Consider the following 23,081-nt stretch of genomic DNA (forward strand, 5'->3'; position numbering starts at 1 on the left):
GTACTAACAGCTAGGTATGTAAGGGGGGCATGCTGCCCCCCTGGCAACCCCCCTGCTTGGGGTCACTATAGGATTTGGGGTGGGTGCGAGTTTGGGTATATGCAAAGTACTTTTCCATTTGAGCACTAAAATAAAAGAAATTACCAAGAAAAAAAACAAGTATGGCAACACTGAACAAAAAACAGGGAAGAAATGTCAAAATCAACCATTTTTGAGTGTTTTGTATGGAAAAAAGTGAACTTTAAAAATTAATTAAAAATAGAAATAAATGTTTCCTCGCTCTAAAATTGCTATAGTTATTATTTATTTGCACATATCTATCGAATAAAAAAAACCGCGAGTCGAAATTCGTGCTGCGGTAATGGAAAGTTGAGCCCACAATTATACTTTCCATTTCAACTTATCGTCATTCAAGTGAGAGATCGTAAAATTTTCAAGCTTTTTCACCCTGCGTTTTGACAATACAAGACAAAAATTACAAGTGAGAGATGCATGTAAAAATAGAATGGTTCTGACATTTGTGATTTGATTCTAGAGGATGAAAACTGACATTTTAAATTTTTGAGGAAACACTGTCTCCAAATACCCTTCCAACTACTATTTATTAAGACACATGGTTGAGCAAAGTTAGGAAATGAAAAAAGATAAAATATAGACTAATAAGTGTGTCGTTCAACTTTCGATACGACAATAGTCGAAATTATAGATAAATTTAGTTTTTCATATTGTCTATCTCAATCGACTGATATATCTTTAACTGTGAATAGCGAATTCGATTTTCGTGAATAAGTCCTATATTTTGACATTTGGTATCATGTCAGTGGTGGTACATGTAGGAAAATGTTTCCTAACTTAGGAATTAAATATTTATATAAAACAAAAACCGATAAATAATTCAAGGGCCCTACTATGTAACTCGATTCTACGTTTGAAAGTAAAATCGGATGCTGATTATACCAACTTTTTTTCAAAAAATGTTGTACTTTCGGTTTCGAGCGAGTATCGAGTTGTTTGACAGTTTTAAAAACAAAAAAAAGAAACAAAAATAAAACATACAATTTTTGGGGAAGAATAATTATTATAAAAATGGACACCGTTGGAATTTGGTTTAATTTGCAAGGAAATGAAAAACGCTAAAAGAAAATTGAACGCAGAAGAATAAAAGATAATTCCAACATAATGGCGCTAAGTGAGAAAAAGTTTGTACATATTTGTATATACTTACTTACTTACTTAAGGTGGCGCTACAGTCCTCTGTGAACTAGGGCCTCACCCAACAAACTTCTCCATCTAGCTCGGTCCTTAGCTAGATGTCTCCAGTTTCGCGCTCCAAGTTTTGTGAGGTCGGAGCCTGGGTAGACGAAGTCCTTGACTACCTCAAAGTTACGTCTGTCGATTGTGACGTTTTGACCAAGACGTCGGTGTTGTATGTCCTTTCTAGACGACAGCATGTACTTTGTTTTGCCCTCATTAACCGTTAAACCCATTTTTGCCGCCTCTGCCTCTATACTCACAAAAGCCCCATTGACACCACGCTGAGTTTTTCCGATTATGTCAATGTCATCAGCATATGACAGTAATTGGACAGACTTTTGATAGATAGTGGGTTTTTCCAGGATCTGCCGTAACATATTTGTATATACGGTAGAATATTTGAACACATTCTTAATGGAAAATATATACTTTTGTTTTAGTTTTGTTAAGAACTATCGTCTTTCTAAAGACGGATTTATGTTCTTTCTTAACACCATATCATCCGACATGACTACTCTCAGAAGAAAAAATGATGTTCCAATTATCAATCAGTTATCAGCAGCATTGAAGTTTTTGGCAATAGGAGGTGACCAAAACTAAATCGGTGATGAGAAGAACGCTGGACTTGCACAGAAAACCATTTCAAAAATACTTGCCGAAGTTTTGACTTGAATAGAAAGAGTCATGAATTTTGAAATAAATGAGGAAGAGAAACGAAAATTAAAACGATATTTTCGGCAAAAATCACGAATTGCCAGTGTAATTGGGGTGGTAGTTGGAACTCATATTCAACATTTTACTTACTTCTTGAGAAAAAAAACTTCGCTCGCAAACACATTTGATGTAGAGTGATTATTTTCGATTTATCCTTGTTTTGAATTCTACTTTCGAGTTACGTAGTTCCTCGTTTAATCGAAAGTTCATAAGAATTTAGTTGGCAATACTAGAACTATTCGATTCCCGTTGATTTAAAAGTAGTCAAATAGATACATAGTACAAATTTTTCGAATTCGAGCAATTTCAATTTCGTAGAATCGAGTTACGAATATGTGCATAGTAGGGCCCCAGTTTTTAGGATCCTGAAATACTGATATGTACCTAAAATTTAAGAAGACATTTTCAAATTAAAGCAAAAATATAAATTATAAATTATAATACAACGTGTTTTATTGCTAGTTTTTAATAAGTGTAGTTATACAAGTTCCAATAAAAGGCCACAACCGATTTACAAGTGAAGCTATCATCATTACTTAAAGTTAAAAAACATTTAATTTTTTGCCAAACTTTTTTATTATTTCAATTATTGAACTACCTTGTTATTGACCATTGGAACCTAAGAGGACATTTTATGTGAAAGTTTTGAGTCAAACTTAAAATTTGTGGAGTTAGAATTATTAATTAATTCATAAACTTTAATTTTCTTGGTTTACCGTATGTTTAATGTAGGTTTTGGAAAGTCTTTACCTCCTTTTAAGTCGGTAGGGAAATTTTAAGGATTTTTTAGTATACATTGGTTTTTTAATATCTTCATTTTTACTGTCAAATGTTTTGTTTTTGGGTTGTGAAAAAAAGTTGTTCAATAAATATATATAAGTGCCTAGCCAATTTCATGTGTAAACTCTAATTTTTACTTTATGTGAGATCAAAATCTAAGACCCTGTTCAAATAAAACTTCTTGCATGTATGCATGCATATAAGAAAAGAATGTATTCTATGTATATAATATTCTCTCTCTGTCTTCTGTCTATTCAAACAAAACTAACTGTTATTATTATTTGTTGCATCGCATCGCATGACAAGTATAGTCCCGTTTTTAAATCATTCTCGGTCGTTTTATGTATTTTAAGAAATTCAATTGTAATAAAGATCTCGAGCAGTGAACATCACCTATTGTGTTTTATTGAAAGTGTATTACATTTACAACTCTAATTTAAATTAAAGTCATTTTATTTGTATTCATTGATTTTGTACAGTTTAGTGTATATTTTGCTTATTGAATAAAATTAAAATTAGGTGGTCTTTTTGGACGTGTGGTTTTTAATCAATAGTTTGGTCCAAGTGACGAATCGGAAGCAATCAATTTGGTGAAGTCACTTGACTATGCATATATGTAAGTCCGAGACGATTGATGCCTTGGAAGAGAGTATTCATTGATATTGAACTTTTCGTTTAAAATTCATTCAAAACATCAGTAATGGCCACTGGCCCGAAATCAATTTAAAACATAACGACATATCCTTATCCTAATAAATAAGCCTGTCCATAAGATTAATTTACATACGTTTCATTTCTTCTTTTTGTATTATATCTTATGAATTTTAAATTTCCAAATGAAATTCAAAATTATGAAACTTATCACAAAAAAACCCACAATGAACATTTTTTGCTCTTTAAACCTATGAAACTTAATAATTGACACCAAAAAGCGATCATTAAGCCCACGCAAATTAGCACGAGATTTCGTGCCGCTGACATAATCCAAGGATTTAAGTTGTGGATGGATTCGGAGTGATTTCTTGACACTTCTACAACGGTAGAAATGTCCAAATTATCCTTTTATTCCCTCCACACATAAAAAAACAACGCTAATTTCAAAATAAACTAATTCTGTTTCATAAAAACAGCACAGCAAAGCCGAAAAAATTACGGCTTAACTTTCCATTACAGCAGCACGAATTTTGACTCGCGTTTTTTATTTGATAGATATGTGCAAATAAATAATAACTTAAGCAATTTCAGAGCTTGGAAACATTTATTTCTATTTTCAATTAATTTTCAAAGTTCACTTTTTCGCATACAAAACAAACTGTACAAAACACGCAAAAATGGTTGATTTTGACATTTCTTTCCTGTTTTTTGGTCAGTGTCACCATACTTGATTAAATTGTTGGGTATTTCTTTGATTTTAGTGTTCCTAAACTCGCACCCACCCCAAATCCTTTAGTGGGCCCAAACAGGGGGGTTGCAGAGCTGCAACATGTCCCCTTTACATACCTATTAGGGATATTAGTACGCCGTACAATCAATTAAGAAAAAAATTGTTTTAGGCCCAAGAAACGAAATACAAAAAAAAGTAGGGTAACTCCGAAAAATAAAAAAATATTTATTTTATTACTTAGAGGTGTTTCCTCGCCTTAATATTTTAAACATGTTCTATTAAAACCCCTACCTAACTGAACATAAAAAAACAGAAGGAAATTCGTGCTGCAGTAATGGACATCGGATAATCGAAAATAAGCAACAAATCCAAAACTGGGATTTTTTGACACTTTCGTTATGTCAGAAATGTTAAAACATCCGTCCAAAAAATGCCCAACAAACCAAAACTTACATTAATATTTATAACTTTTCCATAATCTACTACAATCAAAAAACAAAAATAAAGATAAAAAAGGACAACACTCTACTCACAAAATTAACTGTTATACTGGGTATAAAAGACGTCAACTAGAGTGCAAATGCATTTGTCTTCTTCTCTCTTTATCTGTTTTATTATTTTGTATAACTTTTTCCATTCCGGTTTTTGATTGATGCTCACTCGGCGCTCACGAATATGAAATATCGCCTCACTCGCTTCGCTATTGCTATTCTCTGCGTACCACTGAGCAAGAAAGGCGGGTCGAGTGTTGTTCTTGTTCGTCTTCGTTTTCGTTTCGTGTGAAGTGAAGGACAAAAGAAAAACAGTCGGCTAGCTTTCGATTGAACTATTTGCAATAAAATGTGTATATAACGGTAATAATTCAAGTTTATTTGCATAAATCAAAAAACGAAACGTTAAAACAAAAACTGCAGGTGAAAGTTGGATGTTGAAGTGGAAAACTATTTGCCTGAACAGCGACAGCATCCATCGTCATCATATTTTCTTCTTTTTGTTGTAGGAAGAAAAATCTTCTTTCCATCTCGATCTCCCGTGACCGTCACCGGAGGGTCCTGCCTGCCTGCTGCTTGACGCGCATCCTAGTTGAGTTTTGAGTAGAGGAATGTTCAGTGTACGTTTATGCCCTTATGGTTATTTTCTTCTCTTTCTTACCCTCATTGGAATTGAAAAAAATGTTAAATAAAAAAAATAAAATTTAATCCAAAATCTAAATCAAAATTCAAGTGATGTTAGTTTAAATGTTGAGTGTAAAATATATTGGAATGTGATTCAAAATTTATTTATAGAAAAAGAGAAGAATCAAAATTCACTAAATCATTTTATAATTTTACCTGTGAACTGTTCTTGTTCTTGTGAATTCTCCAGCACCATCATTCAGCAGGAGAAAATAGAAAAATGTTGTGCGTTTTTAATAAGTTTAGATACCTACAGTCAAAAAATTCAAATTGATTGAGAAAGTTAGCAAATTCTCGAGAAATTCCTTCCAATTTCTCTCTTTGTTGCTCGGTTGGTATTTTTTGTTTTTGTATATTTTAAATTTTGCGTGGACGACTTTCGTGTGAACTAATTACAATAAAACACAAAAAACAACAACTTTTTCCGTCTGCAATAATTATTATTGTGCTCCAACAAACTGGAATGGAATACGATAACCCAAGTAAGTTCGTTGACGCTCTGTTTTGCTGTTGGTCGTGTGTTTCTTTTTTCTTATTTTTTAGTTTTAGTTTAAGTATATCTCTACACAGAGTTACTCTGCTTCTGGTTCTGGTTTCTCTGGATTAAGGTGCGATGGGGGTTGGGGTTAGGGGTTGGTGTGGCATGGTGAATTTGCTGAAGGTTGTCTGTGCAATTCTGGGAATCCCATCCGTGACTGTAATAATAAAGCAAAAAACTGCAAATTAAACAAATGTACCTACCTATGCATTTAAACCTATTTATAAGCCTTGTTTTTGTCAATTTAGCTGAGTAGGTAGGTACCTAACCCAATCTATGTACATCCAGCTGAAATAACACAAATGAATAATGTTGGTATAGGTATCTGGATATATTATCTTGTGCAAATTATTGGTCTTACAAAGAATGCAAAAAACATTACCTAGTAGTTATTGCTAGTTAAGGAATTTTAGGCCGGCATTGCCTACTTTATAATTGGAGACCAAATTACCTACCTCACCTATTTTTTTTTTTGACAACGAAACAGTGAACAAACATTTATAGTAGGTGGGTATGATATCCATATGTCGATTCGATACGTATTTTAATAATAAATTTGTGAGTTGGATACACCTACCTATTTAGTTAGTTAATAGATAGACGAAATTTTTACTTTCCTGGTAGGAATAATTGTGAGCTAATTATGTATGTACATATTTTATGTGATTTGATATGAATTTAAGTTCAGTTTAGAGGGAAAAAAATAAAGTGAAAAATTTGAATAATGATACCAGAAGTCAACGGGTTAAATGTTAAACATAGTAGGTAAGCAACTTTTCACCTTTACAATACTTTTGAAATAGAAATGGTCTTAAAGGTCATGGTATAATGATTATAGAAGCATATAATTTACTATTTATCCATCACGTATTTAAAAGAAGAAAGGATGGTATCAACGTTCAAAGCATATTAGTCAACACCATCTACAAAACGTTGAAAACATAGGTATTGTGACATTTAGCTTGAATAATATTTTAATTGGTTTCGAAACGTTGAAGAAAATTGATAGCGAAGTGATTTATAAGGCAACCAAGAATATGTCCTAAACTAGTGCTATATGCCCTCAAAATATGCTTAATAAATGTAAAAGATGTTTATAAGAAGCGTTGTCTGCTTTAGGAAATTAATTAATAAGAACAATACCAATCAAAAAAAGAAAAATCAAAGCTCTTCTTCCCTTCAACTTTTTGAATATAAATAAAACAACCAAAATATATTATTGAAGAATATACACATACATATATTATTTAAGAAAGAAAAAAAAAAACAAAGCAAATTAATGTTTGAATAAAAGAAATTTTTTCAGTAAAAAAATTAATTGCAAATTTTTGTTGCAGTAAATATCAATCATTTCACTAACAATTTTGAAAATTTAGCTTTGTCTGTTTTATCGAAAAACCCTTTTATACAAGGAAAAGCTCCGTTCAACGTAACAGAAGTGAGCGGAGCGTATTTGAATGCTAAAACTTCAGCGATTGTATATTCTTCTACTGCAATGGATTTCTCTCCTGACATAGCCATTGCAATTATTTTTAGTTTTTCGAAGCCAACATTTTTTCCATTACATGTTCTATTTTTTTTCACCGATTTACAAGGCTTAATGCTGTAGATTGTCTTCACCGCATCACTTATAATTGATGTTACTAGAAAACAATTGCTGAAAGCCAAAAAAAAACAAATAAAAACCGAACAATCTTTTCAAAATGCTTGACGTAGTAGTTCCAGTCCAGGTTCTATGTCTAAGAGTTTTCACTCTGGATGCAGCTTTTAAAAACACTTTTTTCTATTATCAGCATATTCACTTTTAATTTTTTCACATATTTGGTGAAGTCCAAGTGCGAGGCATGTAACATGCATTATTTTTGGGTAGAAAACTTGAATAGGTTGTGCCGCTTTTACCATATATGGAGCAGCATCTGATAAAAAAGTAAAATCGAGTCTTTGTTAAAATCTTCACCCAGAATTTTTACCGAATCATCGAAGTTGAGTGATTTGTCATTTCGAGTTTAGCTGCATTCAATACGAATGTTTCTTTAGCGAACGTCTCATCTGGATACAAAATTCCGATAACATTTGCAACATGTCTGTTTGCTGTGAATGTTGTCTCGTCCATTGAAACCCATAAAAATCGATTTTTCATTTTGTTTTTGATTGCATCGATTGTTTTTTTTGTACAAGGAATTCTGTGCCCGGTACCTATATTTTTCCAAAAAAGAACGAATGCTTTCATCGCGAATTTTGAACAAGGGTTTATCTGCCCCCTCTGTATGTTTTGTGTAACTCGAAGATTGTCCAAAAAAACTGTTGCGTTTCATTGGTCGCATTTACAAAGCTAGTGGCTACATAGTTAAGGGATTCTGATTGGCTAAATCTAACTACAAAAGTAGTTGAAATTTCACCTCCGATGTAGTGTAAAAATTTCGGCTACTGGTTTTGACGTTTCACAATCAGCTGCTCGGTAAGGACACAAGAATTCAAAATGAAATGAATCTTTCGGTATTTAAATACAAATATAAAAATTTTAAAGCCTTTAAACAGACGACCTTTAAAATCATGACAGTTTTTGTGCCCAAGTTGTTTCATAATGAAATCAGAGAGCTCTGAACATACTCTGCTCAGGACTCTATTCTGCTCGCTCAGACTCTGCTCAGAGCTCAACTCTGAACTAAAAAAGAAAAACGCCATTTGTAGCCGAAATTTGTACACTACGTCGGAGGTGACATTTTAATCATGCCTATCAAAAGATCCCTTCGGAGAAATCCCCGAATGAAAAATTCCGCTACGAATCACGAAAAAAAGCACGTCTTATTTTTGATATGCGATCATAAAATGAAAATAAGATGCGTTGATGCAAAGTACCCCGGATCAAACCACGACTCCCATATTTGGAATCTGTCAAATGCAAAAATGCATTTCAAGAAGAAGTACGACGAAGACGAGAGGAACACTTGGCTTTTGGGGTTGTGTTTTATAAATATATGCATTTAATTTGAGAAAAACAAGTTTTGTTTTTAAGGAGATGCTGGTTACCCTCTGGAACCGTGGCTCATGACTCCGTTTCGATGTGTTGATGACGACAGGTCGAAAACAAAGTACAATATAAGCCACTGTAAAACACGAAATATAATCGAGCGAACCATTGGGGTACTAAAAAATAGATTTAGATGCATTCTTGATACACGGCAACTCCATTACAGTCCACAAAAAACTGCACAGATTGTGAATGTGGTATGTGCTCTTCACAACATCTGTATTCATTTCGGAGTAGAAAATTATTTTGACACAATTCCTGCAGTCAGTCTAAATGAAGAAATCCACCAAGGTGAACATGACCAGCAGACTTATCGTAATGCAGCAAATATAATAAGAGAAAATATAAAAAATACGTTTATATAAAAACAAAATAAAATTTATTCATCTTAAGAAAAAAATTGAAAACTAAACAATTTGCTCTTAGTCTTAAAAAAATAATAACACATTTAAAAAATATTAATCTGATTCAGAGTCTTGATTGTTTTGGAATCCATACTTTGATTTTTTAATTTCGAGAATCTGGGCTTTAATTTTAACTTTTTGTTTTAAAAGTTTTTCTTTTATTGAGGTGTGTGTTTTCATGATAATAATATCATTTTTTCCCAAATCACACAATTGGTCGATGCCTCATTTTTTTTGTACTGAGCTTTTTGCTGACTCTCGTAGTACTTTTGTGTGTTTTCATAAAATTCTTTCTGCATATTTATTTGACGTTCAAGAAGCGCGAGCACATTACTAACTTGAGCCTTATTTGATGTAGATGGCTGGCTGGTAAATACGACTCGCGTTCTGAGGTTATCGATACATTAACAGGGGATTCAATTCTTTGAGGTGACGGTTCCTTGTTTTCAATAATTGAACTCTCAGAATAAGAGACCGGTTTTTGGTTTGTGACGCCATATGAAATGGTTCCTCTTATTCCAGCAGTAGATATTTGGAGACCGGTGGGTTGAATCACTCCTTCTTCTAACATAGAAAAACTATGTTTTTTATAGCTACCACCACCAGTTGCATTATGTTCAAGTTGATTCTCCGTGAGTTTTCTTTTAACATATGCTTTCCAATCAAGCCAAACCTAGATACAAAGTTGAAGAAATTAAAGGAATTGATTACACTAGCTTAAGGCTTACTTTTCTCCAAGTTCCTGCTTCTTTTATTGGAGGTCCAAGTAGATTTAAATCTGTTTTTAATTCTTCCCAAAACAAATTAACTTCCTTTTTTGTTCTTTTGGTGTATCCTTTAGCAATGTCTGGTTTCCGGGACAGTGCTTCATACAGTTTATTGTATTAATGTTTATTGGTTGTTTTCGACCTTTAAAATCGTAAATAAATAAAATTATAAATACAAAATAACAAGACTAAGTTAAAAGAACTCACATTTTTTCAAATAACTGATTTTGTTAGTCTACGGAAGAAAAAACCTGTCGTAGAAAAGGACAACATATTTCAAGTTTTTTCGGGGCTGGTAATATCAAATTTTACGAATTTCGAATTTCGTACCAGATTTTCCACTACGAAGGGAACTTGTAATAGATTTTTCGGGATTCGTAGTCTTTTTTCTATTACGACGTAACTCGTGATAGGCATGAATTACTTTTATAGTTGATTTAACCAATCAGAATCCCTTGACTACGTAGCCACTAGCTTTGTGAACGCGACCAATAAAACGCATTTCTATCACATCCTCGTATTAATAGTAATGTTAAAAAAAAATAAGTTCGAACATACTTTTGGTTGCCCTAAATTTATAAGGCATTTACCCCGAAGGAAGGAAATAAAATAATATGTCGGAGGACTAAAAGCTTTGTCAATTTTTAACAGTTGATCCAAAACAGCTGGTACCCCAGAATTTTCTGTAATTTTTAGAGTATTGGAAACAGTATAAGAAAAAAAGAAACACGATTTTCGACTGGAAAAAATAAAAGAAACGAATTAAGAATGGTTTTGTTTTTCTATCTTTTCATAGAGTTACAGGTCATTGAACCTTAACTAAATATTACTAACTAAATAGGTACTAACTTGCACCATAGAATTAACTAGCATGACACATGTCTTTAAAGGTGTGGAAAATCATTAATTTCTTTTTATTTTAACCAAACGGTGTCCTTGTTTTAGACTCTGGAGTTTCTTTCAAATGCACTTCACAGATATTCCATCATTTTAAAATCAAATAACCACGATAAGTAGGTATTCAGCTAAGATAAATCATACAACCTTCACAAAATTAATTCAAACATATTTGTATTTTTTGTTACAATTTATCTACTTCGCAGAAACTTACTCAAAAGTATATCCAAATTCTAACTTTGTACTGTTCTAACATGTATGAAACATTTTGCACTAAAATAAATACCTAATTCAAAGTTATCTCAATTTATTTGTATCATATTTGTATACTAAATAAATATTTCCACACGGTTGAGTTGCTCCAATGCCAATGGCCCTATCGATGCAGTAAAATGTTTTCATTCCCCTAATATGTACTATATTAAGACTTGCCGAATTTTGAACTTGCTTATACTTATATCTCAAACTAAACATATATCAACGAAGGAGTATAAAATTAATTGCGTGTGAAAATTTTAATTGCTTACGAGATAAGAAATTAAGAGCTCCTGAATGTTCTTTGCTAAAATAAAAGAAAATTATAAGTAAATATAGACAAATGGTAAAATATTTCATATTTATTGTATTTACAACAATAATCAGCATACCGGTACCTGTCTTGATATTAAAATCATCTTAAAAAGAGTTCATTCCTCTTGCAAGGAATATGATAAAACACAACATAATACAAATAATGAAGAAATCAAATAAATCACCATCAATACACGTGCGATAGGTGTAAATTAAATAATCATGCGCGGTGTGATTCTATAGAAAATTTTAGGAGAACCCTAACAAACCTTCACTTTTGTCGGTCACAAGATTTAATGCTACTGCTTTTTGTACTTTTTTTTAAATTTATTGAATTCTAACATAAATAATATTTAACAATAACTTAAATTAAATCATAGTCTCTGCAGCTAGGCTTGTTAAATTTTATATTAGCTTGTAATTTTAATTGCTTGTTAATAAATAATAATAATAATAAATCATTTGTTGGCACAAAGAGGGGGCCTAACTCTATACACTGGCAAATAAAAAAAATTAATATGTGTGTAACATGGAAGTCGATGGCTAAAAAAAGATTTTCGTTAGCGAGGTTCATCTCGGGTTGTTCAGTCCCGGGTGTCCTGATGAAGGTTGGGTGTGGCGGCGTTCAGGCGCGGTAGTATGCTGCCTCCTGGCCAGCAAAGAAGGAGACGTCATCGTCGTCGTCAGTGGGGAGTTTATCCAAGATATCCATACCACAAAGGTATCTCGGGTCCGGGTGTCGTCCTTCTAATTAATTGCTTAGGGTGGTTGGCGACTTTGGTGATTATTTTCATTCTGGTCAACTGGTCAAGTGGCTTGATTTCAGCTTCTTCGTAGTCTTCGATTGCTATAGTGCTTCTGTCGTTGACGGTCGAATTGTAGATCAGTGAATATCCATAGTATCTTCCTTTCGAAGACTTGAAGTTTTTAAATTTCAGTTTTTGATATGGTGAACCATATCGGAAAACCGTAGGTGATAACCGGTCTTAGCAGCTGTTTTTATATCAACAGTGTCTTTTGATTACTCAATCTAGTTTTCTTCTTCAAGAGAGGATGAACTCGGTGGAGTACAATGTTGGCCTTCGTTATCACAGTCTTAGAGTGTGGGTTGAAGCGCAGCAGCTTGCCTTTAATCCTTGATCCATCCGGAAACGTCAGAACAGGGTTTCGGGCAACTGCCGCCGATCTATAGCGGCTGATGTTGGTGATCTGTCTCCGGAAGCACACCAGTTCCGATTTGGAAGTGTTTATCCTTATTCCCCACTTCTGTTATAACTCGTAGAGTCCGCTTATGTGTGCTTCTACACTTCGGGCTGCGATCGTAAGAAACATGCTTTTTGTACTGTTCGATTATTTGATTATCAACTGATAATCAACCAGTGAGGATTTGACAACTTGCCTACTCAGATTACATACATACGTCTTTTCAAATGTCCCATAGGCTCGTACGCCATAATTTAGTCTAATCTTCGGATATTGATAACGGATTAAAATTGACTGATTTCGATCGTTTGCTACGGACACCCTAATAGCAGCAACATTTTTCACACTTCGTCCAACCCGCTGTCTCATTGACTCGGTAACATCACGCAACGAATATGTAGACTCTAATTTTACCACTAAACTTGCTATGGCCTGTCTACTAAGGTGAGAATTACGATTAAAAATTGTAGTTAACGCTCTTGAAAAATGTTTGCAGATGGTGCTAAATCGTGTAGTTTACTATAATGAAAATTTTGAGTTTATTAAAGAAGTAGGTAGAAGTCTAAAATTAAAAACTGAAAGGGTGCGTTCACAAATTAAAATTAGTTTTCAAATCCTTATTAGATAACCCGATAGTTATGGAGAAGCATCTTCGAAACGCGTCACAGACGCGTAACTTACATTAATTTATTTATTTTTCATAAACTCTAACTACGACTTAGAGACAAGTAAAACCACATCATGTTTGGAGTTTTTCATTTAGATTTCCTTACAAAATTGATTTATTTTGCCCCATGGAATGCAAAACCGGGCAAAAATTGAGTTTTGACAAATCTAGATCAAGAATAAATTGATTTATTGTACCCCTGGAAAACCGCATTAGTCTCATTTTGACAAAATGTAATTAAAAGTTTAAATTCGTTTTTTTTTCAAATTTAAAATAGTCAAAAGACAATACATACACATGTACCTATATAAAATGTCGGTACCTACCTAGTTCCCTTATTAGATACACGACGTGTCCTTATCTCTATATTTTGCCTGAAGACAAAATTTCTTCACATTAATATTGATTTGCTATTATAAAAAAAAAAATAAAAAGAACCAAAGCAATTTCAAATCGGCACGTGGCCCTCTCCCTATATCACTTGTTAATTTCCCCATTTAAAAGTTCTTAAAATTTTGCCACTGCCTCAATTTAAGTGGAAATAACTTTTTAAAATGTTAAGTGAGGTCGAAGAAAATAATAATGAACAATTCCAACGACGAACGACTTGATAATTTTTAAATCAATTTTTATTCCATTTTAAATTACACGCTTTCTTTTTTATTTTTCGCTTTTTTTTTTCTTATTTTGCATGCAATTCACTCTCCCTGTCGAATTCGTCTGTAAGTGAAAACAAAACTGTTAATTTATTCATATTTTATGAATCATAAAACACAAGTGCGTGCAGCATCGTTTGAGAAATTGAAATTTTAAACTCTGTGCATAACAGCAACAATCAAACAATGAAATTCCTGCCTTATTTTATAGCAAGGTATGGTGGGTATCCATATCTCGGTCTACCGAACGTTGCCACTTTATCACCTCTAACACTCTGACTTTGGCGTATCAAAAGAAATTCAATCAAAACTTCCATTGTGCCTTTTTGAAGTGAGTTTTCAATTCTTCTACTCTACGGCGCGGCGCGCGGCAGAATACAAGAAAACTCAATTCAAATTATTTCCATCGATTTCAATCATTTAAATATTACAAAATCCTTTTCCCCCTTTCTTATTAATTTTATACACAAAAAGCTTTTAATTGCCAATGAAAATGAAAATGAAAACGTGCGAGGCAGCAACAGCCAAACCGAACCGAGTCAAGACGAGACGCCTGAGTGTAAATTGCTTTGTCATTTTCGACTTTAAGATTTTAAGGAAATAACGTGACATCAAAACTAAGGCAGTCTACCCAAACCAGGTGAAATAAATTGTTTTGTAATTTAAATAATTTATTTATTTAAAACTAGCTACCTTCCTTTTTGTATAGTTGCTTATGCTAAATACAGGAATTTCTAGTTTCTCAGAATATAAACTATTAAATGGAATTAATATTATTTGCGCCCACATAGGAAAGGAATATGATTTGTTAAAATACTACAATTTATACAAATGAAATAAATAATAAAGGGTGATTTTTTTGAGGTTAGGATTTTCATGCATTAGTATTTGACAGATTACGCGGGATTTCAGACATGGTGTCAATGAGAAAGATGCTCAGTATGCTTTGACATTTCATCATGAATAGACTTACTAACGAGCAACGCTTGCAAATCATTGAATTTTATTACCAAAATCAGTGTTCGGTTCGAAATGTGTTTCGCGCTTTACTTCCGATTTATGGTCTACATAATCGAACAAGTGAGCAAACAATTAATGCGATTGTGACCAAGTTTCGCACTCAGTTTACTTTATTGGACATTAAACCAACCACACGAATGCGTACAGAAGAGAATATTGCGTCTGTTTCTGAGAGTGTTGCTGAAGACCTTGAAATGTCGATTCGTCGCCGTTCGCAGCAATTGGGTTTGTGTTATTCGACCACATGGAAGATTTTACGCAAAGATCTTGGTGTAAAACCGTATAAAATACAGCTCGTGCAAGAACTGAAGCCGAACGATCTTCCACAACGTCGAATTTTCAGTGAATGGACCCTAGAAAAGTTGGCAGAAAATCCGCTTTTTGTTCAGCGATGAGACTCATTTCTGGTTGAATGGCTACGTAAATAAGCAAAATTGCCGCATTTGGAGTGAAGAGCAACCAGAAGCCGTTCAAAAACTGCCCATGCATCCCGAAAAATGCACTGTTTGGTGTGGTTTGTACGCTGGTGGAATCATTGGACTGTATTTTTTCAAAGATGCTGTTGGACGCAACGTTACGGTGAATGGCGATCGCTATCGTTCAATGCTAACAAACTTTTTGTTGCCAAAAATGGAAGAACTGAACTTGGTTGACATGTGGTTTCAACAAGATGGCGCTACATGCCACACAGCTCGCGATTCTTTGGCCATTTTTAGGGAAAACTTCGGAGAACAATTCATCTCAAGGAATGGACCGGTAAGTTGGCCACCAAGATCATGCGATTTGACGCCTTTAGACTATTTTTTGTGGGTCTACGTCAAGTCTAAAGTCTACACAAATAAGCCAGCAACTATTCCAGCTTTGGAAGACAACATTTCCGAAGAAATTCGGGCTATTCCGGCGGAAATGCTCGAAAAAGTTACCCAAAATTGGACTTTCCGAATGGACCACCTAAGACGCAGCCGCGGTCAACATTTAAATGAAATTATCTTCAAAAAGTAAATGTCATGGACCAATCTAACGTTTCAAATAAAGTATCGATGAGATTTTGCAAATTTTATGCGTTTTTTTTTTTAAAGTTCTCAAGCTCTTAAAAAATCACCGTTTACTATGAAGAATGTTTGGAATAGTTTAGATATACAATTCCAAAATTTATAGTAGAAGCTTGAGTACTTTTTAATTTGTTAGTTTTGTATATGTTGAAAACTCCTGAAATACCTAGAATTATTTATTGAAGATTTTAAGACCTCCATTGAAATACAAACAATTTATTTTTATGAATACTTAATACTATTTTGGTTTTCTATTTGTTTTCGTTAAAAATAAATTGTATAAGTTAAAACCTTTCAAAACTCATTGTTTAAACTAAATGAGAGTGTTTAATATAAATTGTCAACAAAAAGTATACATCAGCTAGCACCTTGCCTAGTAGTGGTATTTATATAACAATTTGTTTCTATTGTTGGTATAATTATTTGATTAAACGTTTAAGTTAAATAAAATGCAAAAACTGCTTACAATGGAATTTGTAGGAAATTATAGAAGCGAAAGCGGCTTAAACCAGTTATGGAACACATACTCTACATTCAGTTGTTAATTTTATAATAAAATTATTCGTACAATTTATATTTTATACATTTTTTATATTGTAAACCTATTGGCTTACGATCGAATCGTTTATTGGCCTACAACCAACATTTTATGTACATGGGTAAGGTATGTATGAATTTGTAATTAGCAAGCAGTTGCAATTTATTCCATAAATATTAGATTTGATTTGTTGTTAATTTATATATAAAAAGGGAATACGCAGGCAAAACTAAATTTTGAAATTTATTTTCTACTATGCATACAAGTAAATACCTACAAACATAGCCTTTTTACAGTCTACATTTTAGAATATGGTTAAATTTATTAATAGTTAAATAGAAATTTGTTGACAATAGTCACGAGGTGGAATATAATATTTAATACGTAAATAGTTATTATTGTGGAATGCATTAAAAATACAATTTCTTGTTTTGTTATGGAATTTTATAATTACACTGTAGACGTTTAAAAATAAAATTACAATTCCTCCGACGAAGACATTTAAAAACACTTATCTATTTTCAAGATTAAACAAAAACGTGACAAGAAAAACATTACAATTTATAGTTTTCTTTATATTTTGTCTTATATTTAAAAAATAATTTTTTAGTATTGTTTTAGATTCCTTAGAAGATATTGTAACTTTTTAAAGGGTAGATCATTTAATCAAGACTCTTTAATTTTAAAATGGGATATTTGAAATAAACACATTTGTTGAAATTCAATTATTAAACAAAAATTTTAAATTGCATAAACTTAATTAATTACAACTTTTTTAATGAAGAACTAAGTTGTCTTGAGTTCGCTCCATTAAATTTTTGCATCAAATTGGATTTTTGAAATATGTCATTTTAAAAATGATTAAGATGACCAAAAGCAATTTTTAAGAAAAATTTAAAACAGAACATATCCCTTAACAATAAATTGTATGATGATTTTGCAAAGTACAAATGTTTATATTTTAGATTTCATTAAAAACATTTTAGTATCTCTTTTAGTTTTTGTTATTTCTCATTAGTTATGAAATGATTTGTGGGTTCTTAAAACCTCCTTTCCTTTATGTTTTTGAATAGTGCCTTTTAGAGTTATTAACTTCTTGAAGGAAGTTATTGTAATGGCTCCAAATTTTTCAAATTTAAAATTTTAACATTTCTCGACGACGTTTCAAGGTCTCTAGAGTCGAAATAAAAGATTTTTAGAAAGATGTCTTTGTGTGCATGTGCACGTATGTACGTTCGCGACGTTTTTTCGTCGTCCATAGTTCAAGAACCAGTAGAGATATCGACTTCAAATACATTTTGTTATAAACGGTGATTTTTTAAGAGCTTGAGAACTTTAAAAAAAAAAAAACGCATAAAATTTGCAAATTCTCATCGATTCTTTATTTTAAACGTTAGATTGGTCCATGACATTTACTTTTTGAAGATAATTTCATTTAAATGTTGACCGCGGCTGCGTCTTAGGTGGTCCATTCGGAAAGTCCAATTTTGGGTAACTTTTTCGAGCATTTCGACCGGAATAGCCCGAATTTCTTCAGAAATGTTGTCTTCCAAAGCTGGAATAGTTGCTGGCTTATTTGTGTAGACTTTAGACTTGACGTAGACCCACAAAAAATAGTCTAAAGGCGTCAAATCGCATGATCTTGGTGGCCAACTTACCGGTCCATTCCTTGAGATGAATTGTTCTCCGAAGTTTTCCCTAAAAATGGCCAAAGAATCGCGAGCTGTGTGGCATGTAGCGCCATCTTGTTGAAACCACATGTCAACCAAGTTCAGTTCTTCCATTTTTGGCAACAAAAAGTTTGTTAGCATTGAACGATAGCGATCGCCATTCACCGTAACGTTGCGTCCAACAGCATCTTTGAAAAAATACAGTCCAATGATTCCACCAGCGTACAAACCACACCAAACAGTGCATTTTTCGGGATGCATGGGCAGTTTTTGAACGGCTTCTGGTTGCTCTTCACTCCAAATGTGGCAATTTTGCTTATTTACGTAGCCATTCAACCAGAAATGAGCCTCATCGCTGAACAAAATTTGTCGATAAAAAAGCGGATTTTCTGCCAACTTTTCTAGGGCCCATTCACTGAAAATTCGACGTTGTGGCAGATCGTTCGAATCGACATTTCACGGTCTTCAGCAACACTCTCAGAAACAGACGCAATATTCTCTTCTGTACGCACTGTACGCATTTGTGTGGTTGGTTTAATGTCCAATAAAGTAAACTGAGTTCGAAACTTGGTCACAATCGCATTAATTGTTTGCTCACTTGGTCGATTATGTAGACCATAAATGGGACGTAAAGCGCGAAACACATTTCGAACCGAACACTGATTTTGGTAATAAAATTCAATGATTTGCAAGCGTTGCTCGTTAGTAAGTCTATTTATGATGAAATGTCAAAGCATACTGAGCATCTTTCTCTTTGACACCATGTCTGAAATCCTGCGTGATCTGTCAAATACTAATGCATGAAAATCCTAACCTCAAAAAAATCACCCTTTACAAATGATAATGCAGAAAGATGGAAAGATGCAGAAAGGGCTTTTAAGTAAATTGCGTGTTGCTGTTTTTTTTACCATAGCAGTTAAAAAAATGTGAAAAGTGTGGTTAACCTTAAATATCTTACGAACCAAGAGACTTGAATTAAATTTTATATATATTAACGTGATACCAAATCACTATATTTTTAGTAAAAATCCAACAGAAGGTTTTTTTTATAAATGAATTGAAGAAAACAAATCTGTCACTCCGAATATTTTACGAAAAACGAATGATTTCATCGCCAAAACAATTTTGGTCAAATTTTGAGAAAAATAAAATTGATAGTTTTTTTTTATAAAAAATAAAAACCGTAAAAAAAAATATTACTCAAAGAAGCTAAAAATTAAATTTCGACTCAAATAACTTTTGAAAAACTTGAGATTATGGCTTCAAACTAATTTTAACTTATAAGAAATATTGTATTCAATATTCGGTAAAATTTTGAGAAAAATCAAATTGACTGTTTTTTTTTTATAAAAAATAAAAACTTAAAAGACAATTTAACAGAAGTTGGTCAAAATTGCACAAATATCATCTCAAAAATTTGAGATTATGGCTTCCAACTAATTTTAACTTATAAGAAATATTGTCAACAGTCAGACAAATTTTGAGAAAAATCGAATTGACAGTTTTTTTTTACAAAAAATAAAAACCTAAAAAAAAAACAATACTAAAACTTGGTAAAAATTTACTTTTGACTCAAAACTAAAAAATATTGTCTTCAAACTTTTTTTATTTCACAGAAAATATTGTTTTCGATATTCAGTAGTTTTTTTTTTTATAAAAATCCAACAGTCCGTTTTAGTAAAAATTGATGATCGGTTCTTGATATCTCTTAAATAAATTTCATTCATCCAATATGTAAAAATTTATGAAATGTCACTAAAATTGGTAAACATAGTTTTTCGACTAAAAATCTATTTAACAAAAATATATTTTCAAACTAAACTACATATTTCTTTATATGAAAAATATTGTTGGTAATTTAAATTTTTTTAAGAATAATTCAACTGACAACTTTTTTAACCCAACCAATGCGAAAACCTACAGACTTTCAAGCAAGACAAATCGACAGATGGGATGGGAAGTTATCAGTGTGGGTCGCATCCAACCCTCTTTTTTTGTTAGTGCTGTCTTTAATTTTAGCTTTATGTACTCAAACTCAGAAATACCCATCAACATAAGTTTTATATTTTGTTTCGATATACATATTCCAAAAACTTGATGTTCAAACTTTAATCTATAAATTCGTTCGATCAAAAATTTTGGGCTTTTCTGTTAAGAATCATTTAAGCATACATATATCAGCGTTCTTTAAAGGTTAATGTATGGCAGCAGAAGACTTTCAAGTAATGAGGATTTCTTTTGAAAAATAAGTAAGATGTTAAAAACTTTTAGATTTTGTAGATTTGGAAAATCATTACACATTTGATTAAAAGATAATCACTTTAATAAACTAACATAGCCCAAAAAAGCCAAATATAAGGTTTATTTCGAATCCTTTAAACCTGCCGTGATAGATTGATTTTGAGTCAAATTCGAACTAAAGCCATCTCACATATTAGAAAAAGTATAATTTAATTGACACCTACATTATCTTATTGACCTGTGTAATACTTTAAAATAATTGAGGTTTTTTAACATTCCATAAATATTATAGTAGAAAATTCCCGAGATAACCCATCGGCAGAAGCCGATTTTTTTAAATTTAAGAATTGGTACAACTGAAAGAAGACCGGTTAGAATAATAATAAAAATACAAATAGAAGAAAGTTTTGTTAAAATCAAAAGTCAAAATTAATTTCAGCAAAAAAAACTAACTAAGACATGTGGTGTTGAAGCGGGCTTGAAGCTCGCCTCAATTCTGTATATACCTAAATCGAGTTGAAATGAGCTTGGTTCTTCTCGATTCCGGTCGGGGATCGGAGTCGAGTCAAAATTTGCGAAGAAAAACTTATGTGGAGGAGTTGGTTTTACAGATAATGCATTATGGCCTGTTTATTTGCATGTTTGTGTACAAAAAATATAGTTTTGTTTTAATCAAATTAAAGAAAAAAATGCACATGGAGCGGGTAGCATATTCTTATATGGTACTGAAATTCAATTCTTCATTGTTTAACACGAATCAAACTATGTATCTCACTTGCACTTCATAAGAAACATCTAAACAACATTTGCATTTTAGAAACTGCTGTCAAACTTAGACATTTTTAAATATTCTTATGTGGTGGAAACACCAAAAAGATTTATTTAATCTAAACTGATGTAAACCTTTGGTGGAAATATAGCAAAACTTAATTATCTATTCTTTTGTTTTCTCTAAATAATATCAACAGTAACAGATTGATTTGTTTCCCCAATGGAAAACACATGATTCCAAATGCACAACTACTCAACGAACATAGCCATCGAGATACAAATGCAATATCAATTGTATCATTTTATTTGAGAAGAAATCACATAAGATCCATTCCAGTCAAAAACCCATCCGTAGTAAGATTCTACTTTAACTTTTATCGGTAGTATTCATACTGCGTATATTGTTTTTGTTAATTTAAATCATGTAAAGTCCTACTATACTTTTGATAGATTTTCCAACAAAACGCGGGTAATGTAAGTGATACTCTTTTCTTAGGCCTAGGTCTCTGCCAGCAACAAGTTTGGTTTTGTCTGGCTTTTGCGAAGAATTGATACACCCTTCAAAAAATCGTTTCTCAAATGAAATGGATTCTGCATAAAATTGAATGTCCCTTCCATTGATGCCATTATTAGAATACTGAAAAGTTCTAAAGTTAAAAGCTTCTAAGCGCTAGTTGAATTTAATTTTTGTAAACCATAGTGTTTTTATAGTTGAAAAAAGACTGGGAATACAAATTAATAGACATAAAATAATTTGCTGACCTGTCTCAACACACAATCATTAAATTTAAATCACAATGACATTTAAATATTTCCTATATGCTTATTAAGACCTTTGAAAAAGCTTCAAAATAGACCCGCTTAACTTTTATTGGCATCATGATGAGAAAAATACGTAAAGTTCAACGCAATTAATGAACGAAGATTGTTTTTATATGAATATGCATATGTACATATAATTTATAAGATCTGACATTACCTCCCTTGTGGTTGTTTATTTAGTTTATAGCTCAAATAGCGAGAGATAAAATTTGACATTTAACTGAACCAGCAGCAGCAGTAATTTTCAATCTAGACTGAAAGTTCAATTCAAACAAAATGCCAACAATTTATCTCACCTTTGTCTCTCGAAGCAAACAAAGATACAAAGCTATATTGTATGTATCTTTATTTTGATTATTTTAGTGCTTTGTATAAAATTATACCTGTCTGCATCTTTACCTGTGTATATAAGAATTTAATGCAATGATCGCCAAAAAGATATCTCAAAAACTGCGGGGTTATTTAAACAAGATTTATTTGTTTACATTTTGAAATCAGAAGCAAAATTTGTATTTGAATAGCTTTTCTTTTTGATAAAATCTGTATGCATGTTTCATTATACAAAAATTTGAGACTGCTATTGGAAAGTCTTAAATTAGAAGTTTTGAAAAAAAATATTAGCAACGATTTAAGACCGATACAAATTTAAATATAAAAACAACTGAAAAGTTTAAACAAAGTGCAAGCATTCTCTTGTTTAATAACAAAAGAATTGTATTGAATGATTTTATTCTAAAAAAAAATACCAATAATTATTCATATGGTATAAAATTAAAAATCATGACGTACGGTAAGTTTTCTTAAATTAATCGGTTATTCTCTTTGCTGTGACTGTGATAATGGCTGCGTTCAATCTCAGACAGATAGGGTATCCGGATACCTTTTTGTTTTTTGTTTTTTTTTTATTGTTTTACGTGTAAAATAACA

The 23,081-nt window shown here is 32.2% G+C and overlaps 1 protein-coding gene and 1 long non-coding RNA gene across 3 annotated transcripts in view; one reads left to right on the top strand and one right to left on the bottom strand.

The window, feature by feature from the left end:
- Window positions 1–4,818: 4,818 nt before the first annotated feature.
- LOC129944408 (beta-1,3-galactosyltransferase 1) overlaps window positions 4,819–23,081 on the top strand; it is a 65,223-nt gene continuing 46,960 nt past the window's right edge. Inside the window, exon 1 of one of the 2 annotated variants that reach the window (XM_056053813.1) lies at window positions 4,819–5,243. The gene's annotated coding sequence lies outside the window, so the exon portion shown is untranslated. The other variant, XM_056053812.1, reaches the window with a different exon arrangement.
- On the bottom strand, window positions 4,982–5,601 carry LOC129944409 (uncharacterized). The gene is made up of 2 exons (XR_008781429.1): window positions 5,464–5,601; window positions 4,982–5,285 (listed from the first exon to the last, which is right to left on the bottom strand). It is a non-coding gene; the product is annotated as an uncharacterized LOC129944409 (long non-coding RNA).

Source organism: Eupeodes corollae, chromosome 2 (assembly GCF_945859685.1).
Source record: "Eupeodes corollae chromosome 2, idEupCoro1.1, whole genome shotgun sequence".
In the NCBI taxonomy this organism is placed as follows: domain Eukaryota; kingdom Metazoa; phylum Arthropoda; class Insecta; order Diptera; family Syrphidae; genus Eupeodes; species Eupeodes corollae.